The sequence below is a fragment of the Cebus imitator genome, unplaced genomic scaffold (genome assembly GCF_001604975.1).
Source record: "Cebus imitator isolate Cc_AM_T3 unplaced genomic scaffold, Cebus_imitator-1.0 Scaffold3, whole genome shotgun sequence".
NCBI lineage: Eukaryota > Metazoa > Chordata > Mammalia > Primates > Cebidae > Cebus > Cebus imitator.
Genome location: NW_016107318.1, coordinates 4,462,206 through 4,478,231, shown reverse-complemented (window position 1 = coordinate 4,478,231; position 16,026 = coordinate 4,462,206). Strand labels below are relative to the sequence as shown.

The 16,026-nt window shown below is 41.5% G+C and overlaps 1 protein-coding gene across 5 annotated transcripts in view; it reads right to left on the bottom strand.

The window, feature by feature from the left end:
* The window catches only part of USP33 (ubiquitin specific peptidase 33), a 65,675-nt gene extending 54,566 nt beyond the window's left edge, over positions 1-11,109 (bottom strand). For 2 of the 5 annotated variants that reach the window (XM_017531363.2, XM_017531368.2), the window contains exon 1: positions 10,877-11,109. The gene's annotated coding sequence lies outside the window, so the exon portion shown is untranslated. The remainder of the gene's footprint in view (positions 1-10,876) is intronic. The other 3 variants (XM_017531354.1, XM_037739568.1, XM_017531340.2) reach the window with 2 other exon arrangements.
* Positions 11,110-16,026: the final 4,917 nt, after the last annotated feature.

The window sequence follows — 16,026 nt, the reverse complement described above, 5'->3', positions numbered from 1 at the left end:
TTAGTAGAGACGGGGTTTCACCATGTTGACCAGGATGGTCTCGATCTCTTGACCTCGTGATCCACCCGCCTTGGCCTCCCAAAGTGCTGGGATTACAGGCTTGAGCCACCGCGCCCGGCCGATTCCATTAATCTCTACTGTATTTGGGGTCTATGGTGGTTACTCATTCCTGATCTTGTACATTTTTATTCCATATTTTTTTCTTCTACAAGATGTTTAGGTCATTGGTCTTTGCAAAGAACCAGCTTTGGGACTTATTTATCTTCTCTACTATTTTTGTTCTGAACTTTTTCCAATTCCATTAATATCCATATCCTACTTGCCTTTGGTTTTCTTTTTCCTTTACTAATTTTTTTGGAGACGGAGGCTCGCTCTGGCGACCAGGCTGGAATGCAGTGGTGCAATCTCAGCTCACTGCAACCTCCACCTCCCAGGTTCACGTGATTCTCTTGCCTCAGCCTCCCAAGTAGCTGGAACTACAGGCATGTGCCACCACACCCAACTAATTTTTGTATTTTTAGTAGAGACTGGGTTTTAATTAACATGTTGACCAGGATGGTCTCGAACTCCCGACCTCAGGTGATCCACCCACCTCCACCTCCCGAAGTGCTGGGATTACAGGAATGTGCCACCGCACCCAGCCTAGTTTTATTTTCTTCATCTCTAAAGATGAGTATTGAGTGCTTTGTTTATTGAAACGATTTAAACTATGCATTTTCCTCTAAAGTAAAACTTCCGCTGTTTGTCAATGAAATCGAGATGTTCTCCTTCTTATTGCTTTCTAGGCAATATTATATTGCCTCACAAGAAAGAAATGGGATCAGAGGATTGAAAAGAAACTTCCAAAATAAATTTTTTCTAAAATCTCAAGCAAAAAAATAAGATTAAAATAAATTCTCTCTGCTGACAGTTGAGATGAAAAAAAGAATAAAACATAAATAAATAAATTCTCTCCCTTCTGCTATTAATTTTGTAGTATTTAAACAATTTACTAAGAATTGGCTGGGCAGGGCTGGGTGCAATAGCTCACACCTGTAATTCCAGCACTTTGGGAGGCTGAAATAGGATCACCTGAGGTCAGGAGTTTGAGACTAGCCTGGCCAACATGGCGAAACCCCTTCTTTACTAAAAATACAAAAATTACCTGTGCATAGTGATGGGTGCCTGTAATCCCAACTACTCAGGAGGCTGAAGCAGGGGAATCGCTTGAACCCAGCAGGCAAAGGTTACAGTGAGCCTTGATCACACCATTGCACTCCAGCCTGGGCAACACAGCAAGAGACTGTCTCAAAAAAAAAAAAAAAAAAAAAGAAAGAAAGAACCAGCTGGGCTGCTGGGCATAGTGGCTCAGGTCTGTAAACCCAGCACTTTTGGATGCCAAGGAGGGAAGATCATTTGAACTCATGAGTTCAAGACCAGCCTGGGCAACATGGCAAAACTCCACCTCTCTAGAGAAAATAGAAAAATTTGCCCAGTATGGTGGTGCACACCTGTACTTCCACCAAGGCAAGAGAATCTCTTGAACCCAGAAGACAAAGCTTGCAGTGAGCCAAGATTTTGTCACTGCATTCCGGGCCTGTACAACACAGCAAAACCCTGACTCAAATAAAAAAGAAAAGAAAAACAATTGGTGCATGTAAACACAAAGGCTAACAATTTGTTCCAAGAATATTTAGTATCCCGTATAAATACAATGCTATCAAAATAGAAAGCCCTTAGTATTCTCATTACATAGTTTTTTCAGTTTATTCACTAAGACAACAAAATCATTCTTTTAATCCTTTGACAAAGATTTATTGAGGATAGGGTATTCAGATATAGTAGGGTAAGACAAAGGGAGTTCTTAGCTACTTCAATTTCTTCTCAGATTGTACACCACAAGAAAAAAGGCATGTATGCCTATAGAAGCTTGTGACTTACAACCTGAAAATCACAAAGAGTGCACAAGATTTTATCTCTGTTTGTCCTTATCTTTGTAATCTTATATCTGGCAGCTTTTTCCTCTATCTGCCACACTAACTGTACTGGAAGTTTTCTCAGCCGTAATGATGGCAGTAACACCAAATGAAAATGTTTCCAGATGAAAACTACTGTACTCATGCTCTATGATATATACCTCCAGTGGCTCAACTGCTCATCTGCATTAAAGTAGATCCAAACTGCTTCTGGACTGGGCATAATGGCTCAGACCTGTAATCCCAGCACTTTAGGAGGCTGAGGTGGGAGGACTGCTTGAGCCCACAAGTTCAAGGCCAGCCTGGGCAACATGGCAAAACCCTGTCTCTACCCCCCCCCTAAAAAAAAACAAAAATTAGCCAGGCTTGGTGGTATACACCTGTAGTTCCACCTATTCAGGAGGCTGAGGTGGGAGAATCACCTGAGCCCAGGAGGCAGAGGTTGCATTCAGTGAGCAGTGATCTCACCACTGCACTCCACCCTAAGTGACAGAGCTAGGTCCTGTCTCAAAAACAAAACAAAACTGCTTCTGAAGATACTACTTTTAAGGGGGGAATATTTTAGTAGTACAATCTCCCTATTTCAGGTCAAAACTGTGACCCTGTTATCCTAATAGAAGATCATCAATCAGCTATTCAAATTTTAATATGAGAAAAAACATAGGGAACCATGTTATTAATTTTTTTTTTTTTTTTTGAGACAGGTTCTCACTCTGTCGCCCAGGCTGGAGTGCAGTGGCACAATCTCAGCTCACTGGCAACCTCTGCCTCCCAGGTTTGAGCAATTCTCATCCTTCAGCCACCTGAGTAGCTGAGATTACAGGCATGTGTCACCACATCCAGCTAAGTTTTGTATTTTTAGTAGAGATGGGGTTTCACCATGTCAGCCAGGCTGATCTCAAACTCCTGACCTCAAGTGACCCACCCAACTCGGCCTCCCGAAGTGCTGGGATTACAGGCGTAGTAAGCCACTGTGCCTGGACTTAATATAATAATTATACATCAGAACATAGTTGGTAACTTGAGGAGGAGCTTTTAATGTGAAACTGCCTGAATTCCATTGCCTAGGCTATTCCAAATAAAAAGTCAGATTCGCATTACAGAAAAAAAAATTTATATCAGAAGGATAGGTAGCTATTTAATAGTTACACATAAGGTTAATACGAATGCAGGACATCTTCAGTAGCAGGTGTCAGAACAGTTTAATTTTTTTTTTTTTTTTTTGAGACAGTCTCACACCCGGGCAGGAGTGCCGTGGCGCAGTGTGCACCACTGCAACCTCCGCCCACTTCAGAGTAGCTGGGACTATAAGAGCATGCCACCAAGCCCAGCTAACTATTGTATTTTTAGTAGACAGGCTTTCACCATGTTGGCCTGGCTGTCTTGAACTCTCTGACCTTGTGATCTGCCCGCCTCAGCCTCCCAAAGTGCTGGGATTACAGTCATGAGCCACCACGCCTGGCATAACAGTTCAATATGTTAAACAATAACCTGGATAAAGCTACAGAAGGCAGGCTAGTAAAATATAAACTTAAAATTATAAAAATAAGTGACCAGGCGCAGTGGATGACGAGGTCAGGAGCTCAAGACCGGCCTGGCCAATATGGTGAAACACCGTCTCTACTAAAAATACAAAAATTAGCCAGGTGTGGTGGCAGGCACCTGTAATCCCAGCTACTTGGGAGGCTGAGGCAGAAAACTGCTTGAACCCGGGAGGCGGAGGTTGCAGTGAGCTGAGGTTGCGCCACTGCACTCCAGCCTGGGCAAGGGTGAGAATCCATCTCAAAAAAAAAAAAAAAAAAAAAATTATAAAAATAAGTTTTTAAAGGAAAATTAAACTATTTTTTAAAATAAGCTAAAACTGGCCAGGCAGAGTGGCTCATGCCTGTAATCCCAGCATTTTGGGGGGGCTGAGGCGGGTGGATCACCTGAGGTCAGGAGTTCGAGACCAGCCTGACTGAAACAGTGAAACTCCCATCTCTACTAAAAATACAAAAATTAGCCAGGCATGGTGGCAGGAGCCTGTAATCCCAGCTACTCAGGAGGTTGAGGCAGAAGAATCACTTGAACCCAGGAAAAGGAGGTTGCAGTGAGCCATAATTGTACCATTGTACTCCAGCCTGGGTGACGAGCAAAACTCTTGTCTCAAAAAATAAATAAATAAGCTAAAATTAACAGGATGAAATTTAATAATGATGGATATAATATTCAACATTGGGGTTCAAAGAATCTATCATATAAACTGAGACCAAAAAAAAGGGGTCAGGCATTTAGATTCTAGACCCTTGAAGAAGTATAAAACAATGCGATTCCTACTCAATTAATCAACAGAACAATAGGTTTCAGAATAAAAAGAGTAGCCAGTCTTGCTAGGCATGGTGGCTTACACCTGTAAGCTGAGCACTTTGGAAGGCAGGGTCATGAGGATGGCTTGAGGCCAAGAGTTCAAGACCAGCCTGGGCAACAGAGTGATACGCGCCCCCAGTCTTTACCAAAAAAAAAAAAAAAAAAAAATATATATATATATATATATATATATATATTAAATTGAATAGAGTGGTTAAAAAGAGAAAAAGAAAAATATTTTTTTAAAAAAGAAGAGTAGCCAGTCTTAATGAGTACACTAAGTAGATTATATCTGGAATACAGTATTTTATTTAAGAAGAATACTAAAAGCTACAGAATAAGAGTGTCAAGAAGAATACTAACAGCTACAGAATAAGAGTGCCTCTCTTAGAAAACCTTAAAAGAAATAATTTGAAAACGGTATCTTATAAGATAGCACTGTGCTAAGAGTAAAGTTTCTGGAGCAAGAGTCTACTGTCTCCTAGATTTGGAGCCAGTAGTAAGTTTCTTCTCTTTGCCTTAGTTCCCTCATCTAAAAAACTGATATAATTACAAATATCTACTTCATAGAGTTTTGGAGATTAATAAATAATATACATAACTAATTATATAATTATACATAATAAATACGTTAATCTATAATTACATATTATATATTAGCATAAATAAGGTACTCAGAAGAGAGTGATATAGTAAGTACTCAGTAAATGTCAACCATTACAAACTGAAAGCATGGATGTTTACAAAGCAGAAGGCAAAAGTTGCAGGACTTGACACACATGTTCCAATTACTTGAACATGATGACCAAAGGGATCCTTTCTTTTCTTTTCCTTTTTTGAGACAGAGTCTTGCTCTGTCCCCAGGCTGGAGCATAGTGGCTTGATCTCATCTCGCTGCAACCTCTGTCTCCAGGGTTCAAGCGATTCCCCTGCCTCAGCCTCCTGAGTAGTGGGACTACAGGCACATGCCACCACACTTGGCTAATTTTTTGTATTTTTAGTAGAGATGGGGTTTCACCATGGCCAGGATAGTCTTGATATCCTGACCTCGTGATCCGTGCGCCTCAGCCTCCCCAAGTTCTAGGATTACAGGTGTGAGCCACCATGCCCAGCCGGGATCTTTTCTTTTCTATGCAACTTGAGAAAGTCAGAACAGCATATCCAATCAATGGTGAAGACTTTGGTTCAAGTATTTCATGTATGGAGCATGTTCTTCATAATTGTTACAAAGAAGGTGAATAACTGTCACAGGTGTTTCAAAGGATAGCAAGCACTTTGCACTAAAAACACAGAATTGAGAGTCTATGATAACAGGAAAATTGATTTGTCTTTCAACAGTTTCAATCTAGACTATGGTTCCACCAGTGCTAATCCAGCAGTACCATTTTAAATATTATACTTAAGAATTACTTAATAGCAAAAATACAATGAAATAATAAGCTTATGGCTTATCTTTCCATATTTATCATGGAAGAAAATTGCTACCCAATAAACGCAAGCCAAAAAAATTGACAAATGGAAGGAACTATTGATGAAGAGTACAATAACAAGCAGAAAACTTTATTTTATTCTCAATCCAAAGTAAGCATTCAGGGAGACTTTTCATAAATGAAACCTGCTGACAGGCATTTTAAATAACTGCTTCTTGCCCTTTAAACAAATATTATGAGAATAAAATCATTCAAACCTCTGTGAGGATTTGAAGATTTCACAAAGTCCTATAATACTTATCTAATCATTCTTAATTTTCATGCAAAACCACAACACAGAAAAAGAAATTTAGTGCTAATCTTTTTATTTATCTTTTACTAGAAAATCTGTCTCATTGCTCCTTACGAGTCTAATTAATGAGAACCTTAAGTCTATTAAGAGAAAAAGTCTTAGATTTAAGACTTTCTCTTAAGTCTATTAAGAGAAATCCCCTAACTGATTTCTCTAGCTACAACCTAAGTATTCTAGAATCTATTCTTTTTTTATTTTTTATATTTAGAAGGAAAGAAAAATAGAATCTATTCTTAACATTTCCACAATTAATAATACTAAAGTATAGCTCCAATGTGGCAATCTTCATTCCAAATATCCTCTAAATGAGATTTGTAAATATTAATTAGCATTTCCTACAAAGATTTTTTAAAAATCTGTCCAATAATGAGTGGCAAAATATGGTCAATTCTAGCCTTATCTTATTGAAATAATTTTGAGAAATATTGGAAAGAGATAGAGGAAACAGAAATGAATTAATGAATATGATACAGTTCTAATAGAGGCTCAAACAAACTGATGATAATTTTCACTCTAAGTCTCACTTTTGAGCAAGATGAAGAGTTAAATAACAATATACTGGCATAATGGAATAGTCATTCAAAATATTCATGTAAACCACATGAAAACTTGGAAAAACATGTTTTTTTTTTTTTTTTTTAAACGGGGTTTCACCATGTTGGTCAGGCTGGTCTTGAACTCCCGACCTTAGGTGATCTGCCAGCCTTGGCCTCCAAAGTGCTTGGATTACAGGCGTGAGCCACCACGCCCGGCCGAAAAATGTGAATTTTTAATTCAGCTGGTTAGCAAAAAGAAAAAAAAAGAAAGAACATGAGAAAACAAATGTTATCACTATAGTCAAATGAGTACCATCACAAGAGAAATTATCAATTTTTTAAATTGTTTACCAGACTAATATTGATTTAAAAACTAATCAAAACTGACTGATCTAAACACAGTAATGCTTCCACAAAAAATATAAAAAATTCCAGCCACATATGGTAGCTCATGCCTGTAATCCCAGCATTTTGGGAGTCCAAAGGGGTAGTTCAAGACCAACCTGGCCAACATGGTGAAACCCCCATCTGTACCAAAAAATACAAAAATTAGCTGGGCTGTGTTGCATCCACCTGTAATCCCAACTACTCTGGAGGCTGAGTGGGGAGAACTGCTTGAACGCAGGAGACGGAGGTTGCAGTGAGCCTAGATCACACCACTGCACTCCAGCCTGGGCAACAGAATGAGACCCTTTCTCAAAAAAATAAAGTAGGTAAGAAATTCCTCTTCTAGGATTTTATAAAGAGTTAAAACTGTAGGAAATGGTCTTATCTTAGGTTACATGTAGCCCTACATTTTCACCACATTACTGTATTTCAGGACTGTGCTAAGCCCTGGGGAACAGAAATTAATATAACAAATGCTTATGATCAAGTATGGGCCAGACATTATAAGTTAGTGGGGATGGCAGCATTGTTCAAGTCTCTACCCTGCTTTCCTTTTTGAATGACTGGTCATTAACACTCCATCATCACTCTCCTAAATACTGTGCAATTCTTTTACTTTCCTTAAAAAACTAATTTGAAAGTCAGTGTCCTTCTGTCAATCCTTCTTTTTCACAAGTTACCTAACTTTCAGTACCATCTTAGATCCCGCCTTACTTTTTTCATTTACATTTTTAGAGACAGGAGTCTCTATGTTGCCCAGGTTGGACTTGAACTTCTGGGCTCAAGTGAATCTCCTATTTCAGTCTCCCAAGTGATTGAGACTACAGGCTCAAACCACAGCACGTGGCTCCCCTCCTTACTTTCTATCAGTTTCTAAATTCTGCTTTTTTAACCACTTTTCAACTTACATTCCTTCTAGGTCTCCATCTAAACTGAGGCTTTTATTTCACATCTGGATTCTTCAATTAGAATGTCAGTTAAGACATAGAGTTGATACCTGAACCATCTTCCTTCAGCTCACTTCAATGTTAACTTGTAGCTGGTATGGGCAGTTTCCAAACACACTGACAGCTTCCCATCTCAACCACTTCTCTCCTCAGTTCTCCAGCACCTCAGGAGCTTGCCGAGCCCTACCTAACCAGTGCACCTGGGAAATTCTGGCAGCCTTTCAGGGGCAATCTTAATCAGTGAGGACTGACTCGGGGTGGAAAACCACCCAGCTCCCCTTCATTTGGGGCAGTTATACAAAACTCTGAAGCAGTTGTACGAAAATCTCCACAGGCTTAAGCAGCCTCCAGTTGGCCTTCCATTACTGACTTTTCCTCATTCTCTGACTTGTGCTTGGTAGCATCTCACCTGTACCCATGTCATTTCAGGTCCGAGTTCGAGATGCATTTCAGAAAAACCATAAGGGCTACAAAAATGATGGTCACAATCTAGCTTAACATAAAGCCACACCAGCGGTCTTCCAGTCTCAATCTTCTAACAATTACAGCTCATTCTCCTTTCATGTGGATCACATACCTCTTCTGATCAAACACCTTCAGTGAAGTCTTTCGTAATTTGTCTTCTTTATCTCTTATTACTAACTTACATAAACTATGAATATCAGCCAACTTGTTCTACCAATGTTTTCACGAATTTAAGTTGTACCCTTCAAGGAGCTCATTAATCTGTTATATTATAAATATCCTCCAATATTTACCTTTCAAAGCTCTCTGATCTCAAATACTAATCTTCACCAAGCCCCAATCACAAGTAATGTCTACTTCACCTAAATTCCTAAACAACTTGTATAAAACTCCTAAGGCATCTACTATTGCTGTGTAAAAAGTTGCTTCACTTGACTACAAATTCTTTGAAGGCAGAAACCACATTTCATTCTTTTTCTTTTCCAAAGGGCCTTGCCCTGGTAGAGTCAAAATATTGACCTACTTAGCCTTCTGAACATTTGAGCAACATTTATTTTGATATACCTATTGTTTCTTAAATGCTAGTTCTCAGTATATGATATAGCACTTAATTCATGTGTCTTTCTATAAACAGTTATGAGCAACTCTACTCATCTCACACTCTAGAGTTTTCCCACTTATCAAAATGCTCCTGCAGTCACATGTAGATTTTTAAAGTTTAAAAACTGAACTAAATAGAGCTGTTACTTATTCCTTTTCTTTTTAGAAAGGGTTACATTTCACATTTCTCACCAAAAATTTTTCAGCATTTTAGGTACTTCATTTTCTTGTGAAGAATCCACAGTCTGTCATATGTTATAGTTCACAGTGCTCCAATCTTAAACTATCTGAATTCCCAATTTGTATCAAAAGCTGCTTTGGCAACATTTTTTCAGGCTTTAGGAAATTCTGATCCTTACACAATCTTGAAATGTTTCTGTTATGGGGAAAGACTTTATTTCTTGGCATTCCGAACTCAGAGGACTGGCATGAGGATCAAATAAGATTGTGGAAGTGAAAGGTCACTGAAAATTCTAATAGTACTACATAAATGTAAGAATTATCTCCTTAATTCTGAATTTCAAATATTTAAAATCACCTATTTACTACAATCTAATGTCATTAAACTGCAGTTATATAAAAAGATTTGCTTATTATTATAAAAAGTTCAGAAAAGACAGAAAAAAGTGAAAGTTGGCAATAAACCAGATCACAAATAAGAAGCAGTCTTAAGTAGACTATCTCTCTTGCATATATCAGGTCAAATATTTTATTCCAAGAATATTTTTTGTACTGTCCTTTCTTTCAATCCTGCCAAAGTAATGAAATACAACGCTCCTAGCATTGTGTAACTATTACTATTACCTTATCTTAAAACTAGCATTGTCTTTCGGTAAGATTCCAATTTTCTCCCTTATTTATAATAGTATGAATTCACTAACAATATTTGTATTATGTTCAAATCAAATAGCCTATGGTGATAATATATGGTCAGACCTTTCCAGATGATACATTCTGTCTCAACCAGAAACGGAACTAGGACGACCTCGTTACTTTTTGTAACACGTTTTTCTTAAAGGAAAAATAATCTGATTAAACTTAAAAATCTCTAATTCCAAATATCTATTAAGCAAAAGGTCTAGAGATCGTTAGGGTAAAATTCATCCTCAATTAAGTCTATGTTCCTTCCAGTATTTCACGCTCTCTGGCTCAATTTTCCAGGCCTAACACTGATTCTATGAGAATGTAAACTCCAACGGTACTTGAGTGCAAAACACCTAAGAAAATCTCATAGTCCAACAGCTCAACTTGCACCCTGTAAATATGCAAATGTAAAGGCCTGGGAAACCACACACTATGGATCTTTCATCCAAACAAAAGCTACAGATGGACAGAAGATAAAGGGTAACCTGTCAGTCAGGATCAAACATTGGTCGAAAAAAATTCCAAGGACGATGACACCTCGGTTTTTCCGTTCACAGTAATAAATAACGGGGCGGTCCCCCTCAACAGCGCCGCAAAGCGAAACCAGAACGCAGGAGCCGGCGCGCTGCGGGGCTTTCAGTCGCCCACCGAGAGGGACTGTCACGCCTGAATGGGGAGACCGAAAGAAGGGAGCGGAGCCTGCCCCTCCCGCTTCCAGGGAAGAACTCCTGAGGGCCCTTCCTCAAATCAACGACCGGTTCCCGTCCTCCGCCGACCCCTGACAGGGCGACCACCAGATTATCTCTGCAACGCAAAGCACCGAGGGGCCGAGGCCTTCTTCCCGCTCGCGCACCCACCGCCACCTAGGATCAAGAAAAACAGGCCGCTGCAGCGGCCGCAGCCCCTGCGCGCAGGAGCGAGAACCGAGACCGGACCCGGGAGGAGAGCGAAACGCCCTTCGGCCCCGCGCCCCTCCCAGCCGCGCCGCGCTCACCTCCACGGCCTTGCCCGCCGGACCCGCCAGCGCGACCAACAGCGGCCTGCAGCCGCACCTCCGCAAGCTCCTCTTTTCCTTCTCAGCCCTCGGAGAGGGGCAGTGTCGCGTCAGGAGGGCTGCCCTGCAGCGTTGCCCGTGAGGTGTCAGGCTCCCAAACCGGCTACTTCCCGCAGCAGCCGCGGCTCCTTCCGGTGTCTCCGGGTCCGCCGCAGGCGCCTCGGGCGTCAGGGGAGGTGGGGGCGGAGCCTCGAAAAGAACCCGCCCCAGGGGCGGGGCCACGGGGCCAGGCCCAGGTGCGGCGACTTGGGCTGTCTCCCTGCTCTGACTGCAAACTAACTGTACCGGGTAAGTGCAGCACTTTGAGGCTATGATTTTTTTTTTTTTTCGTTTTTCACTTGTGTCCTCCTCCTCTTCCACAGTCACACACTACGACCATTTTAAGGTCTTGGTCTCGATGCGTTACAGAAATAAGGCTGGCCACTGAAGGGCCTCAGGTTTCCAATCTTGTGCAAAAAAAATCTCAATTCAACATTGTATTTCCTCCTCTCACCTTTCTTCCCTTAACTTCTTAGGACCTAGATTCTCTGAAAGCAATTATGTTTCCCTTTTCCACCTATACAAAGAAGAAATTTATCTCACCATTTCCCCCTTAGGCCAAAATCAAGAAGATCAAATAAAATATTTATTGAAACCTTAGTATCTGCTTAATGCCTGGAGCATTCAAGGAGTCTTGCTTTCTAATTAATGTAACTGTTAAAATGCACTCTATTGAGGTTCAAATCTGTGAATAAAAAGGTTAAATTAATAAAAATTGTTGGCCGTATGTAGTGGCTCACGCCTGTGATCCCAGCACTTTGGGAGGCGGATCACAAGGTCAGGAGTTTGAGACCAGTCTAGCCAACATAGTGAAACCCCGTCTCTATTAAAAATACAAAAACAGCTGAGCGTGGTGGCGCACACCTGTAGTCCCAGCTACTCTGGGAGGCTTAATACAGGAGAATCGCTTGAACAGGGGAGGCAGAGGTTGCAGTGGGCCGGAATCGCGTCCGTGCATTGCAGCCTGGGCAACAGAGGAGACTCTGTCTCAGAATAAAATAAAATAACATAAAAATTTTTGCCAGGCGTGGAAGCTCACACCTGTAATCCCAGCACTTTGGGAGGCCGAGGTGGGCGGACCACAAGGTCAGTAGTTCCAGACTAGCCTGGCCAATATGGTGACAACCCTATCTCTACTAAAAATACAAAACTTAGTCAGGCGTGGTGACAGGCGCCTGTAATCCTGGCTAAGAGGCTGAGGGGTGGAGGATCACTTGTGCCCAGTTTGAGGTTGCAGTGAGCCATGATTGTGCCTCTTCACTTAAGCCTAGGGGACAAAGTGAGACCTTCTCTAGAAAAAAAAACACCATGGCCGGGCACGGTTGCTCACGCCTATAATCCTAGCACTTTGGGAGGCCGAGGTGGGTGGATCACCTGAGGTCAGGAGTTCAAGACCAGCCTGGCCATCATGGTGAAACCCCATTAGTTAAAAAAAAAAAAAAAAGAAAAGAAAAGAAAGAAAAAAAGAAACACCATTAAGCGATGTAAAGTTGGCTGGGCGTGGTGGCACACGCCTGTAATCCAAGCACTTTGGAGGCCAAGGTGGGTGGATCACCTCAGGTGGGGAGTTCAAGACCAGCCTGACCAGCATGGTGAAACCCCATCTTAAAAAAAAAAGGGAGAGATGTAAAGTTGTCTACGGCCAGGTGCAGAGGCTCACACCTGTAATCCCAGAACTTTGGGAGGCAAGGCAGGCGGATCTCCTGAGGTCAGGAGTTCAAGACCAGCCTAGCCAACATGGTGAAACCCCATCTCTACTAAAAATACAAAAATTAGCCTGGTGTTGTGGTGCACACCTGTAATCCCAGCTACTCAGGAGGCTGAGGCAAGAGAATCACTTGAACCCAGGAGGCAGAGGTTGCAGTGAGCCAAGATTGCGCCACTGCACTCCAGCCTAGGCAACAGAGTGGGACTTCATCTAAAAGAAAGAAAGAGAGAGAGAAACAGAGAGAGAGAGAGAGAAGAAAGAGAAAAGAAAAGTTGTCCACAGAGTAGGTCTACAGAAGAAGAAAATAGAAAAGAGAGAGAGAAGACAAGTTAGGCCAGCATATAGAAGATATTTGAAATACATATAATTGATAAGGGGTCCATCTACATACATATTTCCAGAAATCAATTTAAAAGAAAAAAAAAACAGCGACCAAATAGAAAAATAGGCAAAAGTCACTTTCCAGAAATTCCTTTTTTTTTTTTTTTGAGAATAGGCTAGAGTGCAGTGATCTCAGCTCATTGCAACCTCCGCCTCCCAGGTTCAAGTGATTCTCCTGCCTCAGCCTCTTGAATAGATGACATCAGGCATGCACCACCACGCCCAGCTAATTTTAGTATTTTTAGTAGAAACAGGGTTTTACCATGTTGGCCAGGATGGTCTGGAACTCTTGACCTCATGATCTGCCACTTTGGCTTCCACAGTGCTGGGATTACAGGCGTAAACCACCACGCCTGGCACAGAAATTCATATATTAAAAATGTATCAGGGTATTCTGTTCTAATAGTGTTATAGCAAATTCAATTCAACCTCCGAGTCCTACCACCATCCTGCTTAGTAATCAGGATCCTCTCTGGGCTTACCTGTCCTGGAGGAGTTATAGGGCAGTGTCAATGCAAGGAAGACAACTGATAAGGCTGTTCAAAGCAGGTATGACTAGTGCCTAGATCGCCAGGTGCAGTGGCTCATGCCTGTAATCCCAGCACTTCAGGAGGCCGAGGCGGGCAGATCACCTGAGGCTGGGAGTTCAAGACTAGTGCCTAGATAATAGTAGGCAAGTACTTCTCGTGTGGACACCAGGTGAAGTCCTTGCAATGGACCAGTTCTCAGGAGACAAATGCGCTCTGATAGAATACAGTGCAATACCTCTCCCACTTTTCTTTTTTTTTTTTTTAACCTCTCCCACTTTTAACTTCCATGGATTCCTGCCTCCCACCCTTGGGTGTTTATTTTTATCCTTTATCCCATAGTCCAGATTGCTTATCTTTTACTTTTCCCCAAACAGTATCTCCTTATGGCTTATAATGGTTTATAAGGAAGAACACTATCATTAGGAAATAAATCAATCAACTTTCCCCAGAGAGAAGAGATTATACATTTCAAAATGTGGAAACCCAGCTGAGTCACTGATTCTGGAGTGGAATTCTAGAGGGTATCTGGACATCCAGCTGAGTCACACTGATTCTAGAGCTGAATTCTAGAGGTACCATTCATGGAGAATATAATGTAAATATATGACTTAGAGTTGTGCATTAGGCCAGGTACTGAAATCTCTTCTAATGAAAGGGAGTAAAAAGAAGAAATGAAGAGTAGGAAGAAAACAAAGAAAAGAAAAGGAGGGGTAAAAACAGGGAGAGAAGAAGACAATTGAATGGTCATATAAAAAACAAATACCTTCTCATTTTTGTAACTAAGTAATGGCAAGTAAAAAAATAGCAATGTAAAAAATATACATTTTGGTGCTTATGTACCTGAGACTAAATAAAGCTTTGGAAATGCTGTTTCCTTAGAGACAATTTTACAGATACTCCCAACCTCTATCCTTCATTCACCTGGCTAACTCCTACCTAGATATTGTCTGTTTAACACAGCGCTCTTCGCTCCATTATTTCCCATTTCAGCATCCTGCTTATTTCCTTTAGAGATGTATTATAATTTGTAATTATCTTAAATTTTTTGGTATACTGAATTTTTTGCCTGTCTCTACTGAACTCTGCAATGGGAACAGTGTTTGTCTTATTCATAATATTCCCAGAGCCTAGCACTGAAGAACTCAAAAACTTGTTGGCATTAACTGGGGGTGGTTTTGTCCCCTGAGTGGATAGTTGGCAATATTTCTGAGGAGGACTGGTGGGAAAAATAATTAGTCACATTCCTTTGCATTGATGTTACGAGAGAGTCCAAAACATCATTAGTGCCACTATCGAGAAATGCTGATTTAAACTGATGCTTTAAAATATGTTTTTGGGCCAGGCGCATTGGTTCACGCCTGTAATCCCAGCACTTTGGGAGGTGGGCAGGTCACCTAGGTCAGGGGTTCGAGACCATTCTGGCCAACATGGTGAAACCCCATCTCTACCAAAAATACAAAAATTAGCTGGGCATGGTGGCAGGTGCCTGTAATCCCAGCTCTTGGAGGCTGAGGCAGGAGAATCACTTGAAACCACAGGGTGGAGGTTGCAGTGAGCCGAGATTGTGCCACTGCACTTCAGCCTGGGTGACAACAGCGAAACTCTGTCTCAAAAAATGTGTATAACATAACATAATAAAATAAAATATGTTTTTGGGCCAGGTGCGGTGGCTCATGCCTGTAATCCCAACACTTTGGAAGGCCTCAACTGCTTGAGCTCAGAGTTCAAGACCAGCCTGGGCAACATGGTGAAACCCTGTCTCCACAAAAAATGAAACAATTAGCCAGGCATGGTGGGTCATGCCTGTAGTACCAGCTACTATGGAGGGTAAGGTGGGAGAATTACCAGAGCCCAGGAAATAAAGACTGCTATGAGCCATGATTGCACCACCCGGCTCCAGCTGGTCAATAGAGTGAGACCCTGTTTCTCAAAAAACAAAACAAAACAAAACAAAAAAAAGAAAATTATATTTTAAAAGAAATCTTAGGCAAAACATTTTGCTTTTCCAGTCACTTTCACGTAGTTAAAAAGTCTACCAGGCCAGGTGTGGTGGCTCATGCCGATAATCCAGCACTTTTCAAAGCCAGGGTGGGAGGATCAATTGAGCACAGGAGTTCGAGACTGGCCTGGTTAACAAAGTGAAAGCCTGGCCAGGCTTGGTGGCTCACACTGTAATCCCAGCACTTTGGGAGGCCAAACCAGGCAGATCACCTGAGGTTGGGAGTTTGAGACCAGCCTGACCAACATGGAGAAACCACATCTCTACTAAAAATACAAAATTAGCTGGGCATGGTGGCACATGCCTCTAATCCCAGCTACTCGGGAAGCTGAGGCAGGAAAATCACTTGAACCCAGGATGTGGAGGTCGCAGTGAGCCAAGATCATGCCATTGCACTCCAGCCTGGGCAACAAGAGCAAAACTCCATTTCAAA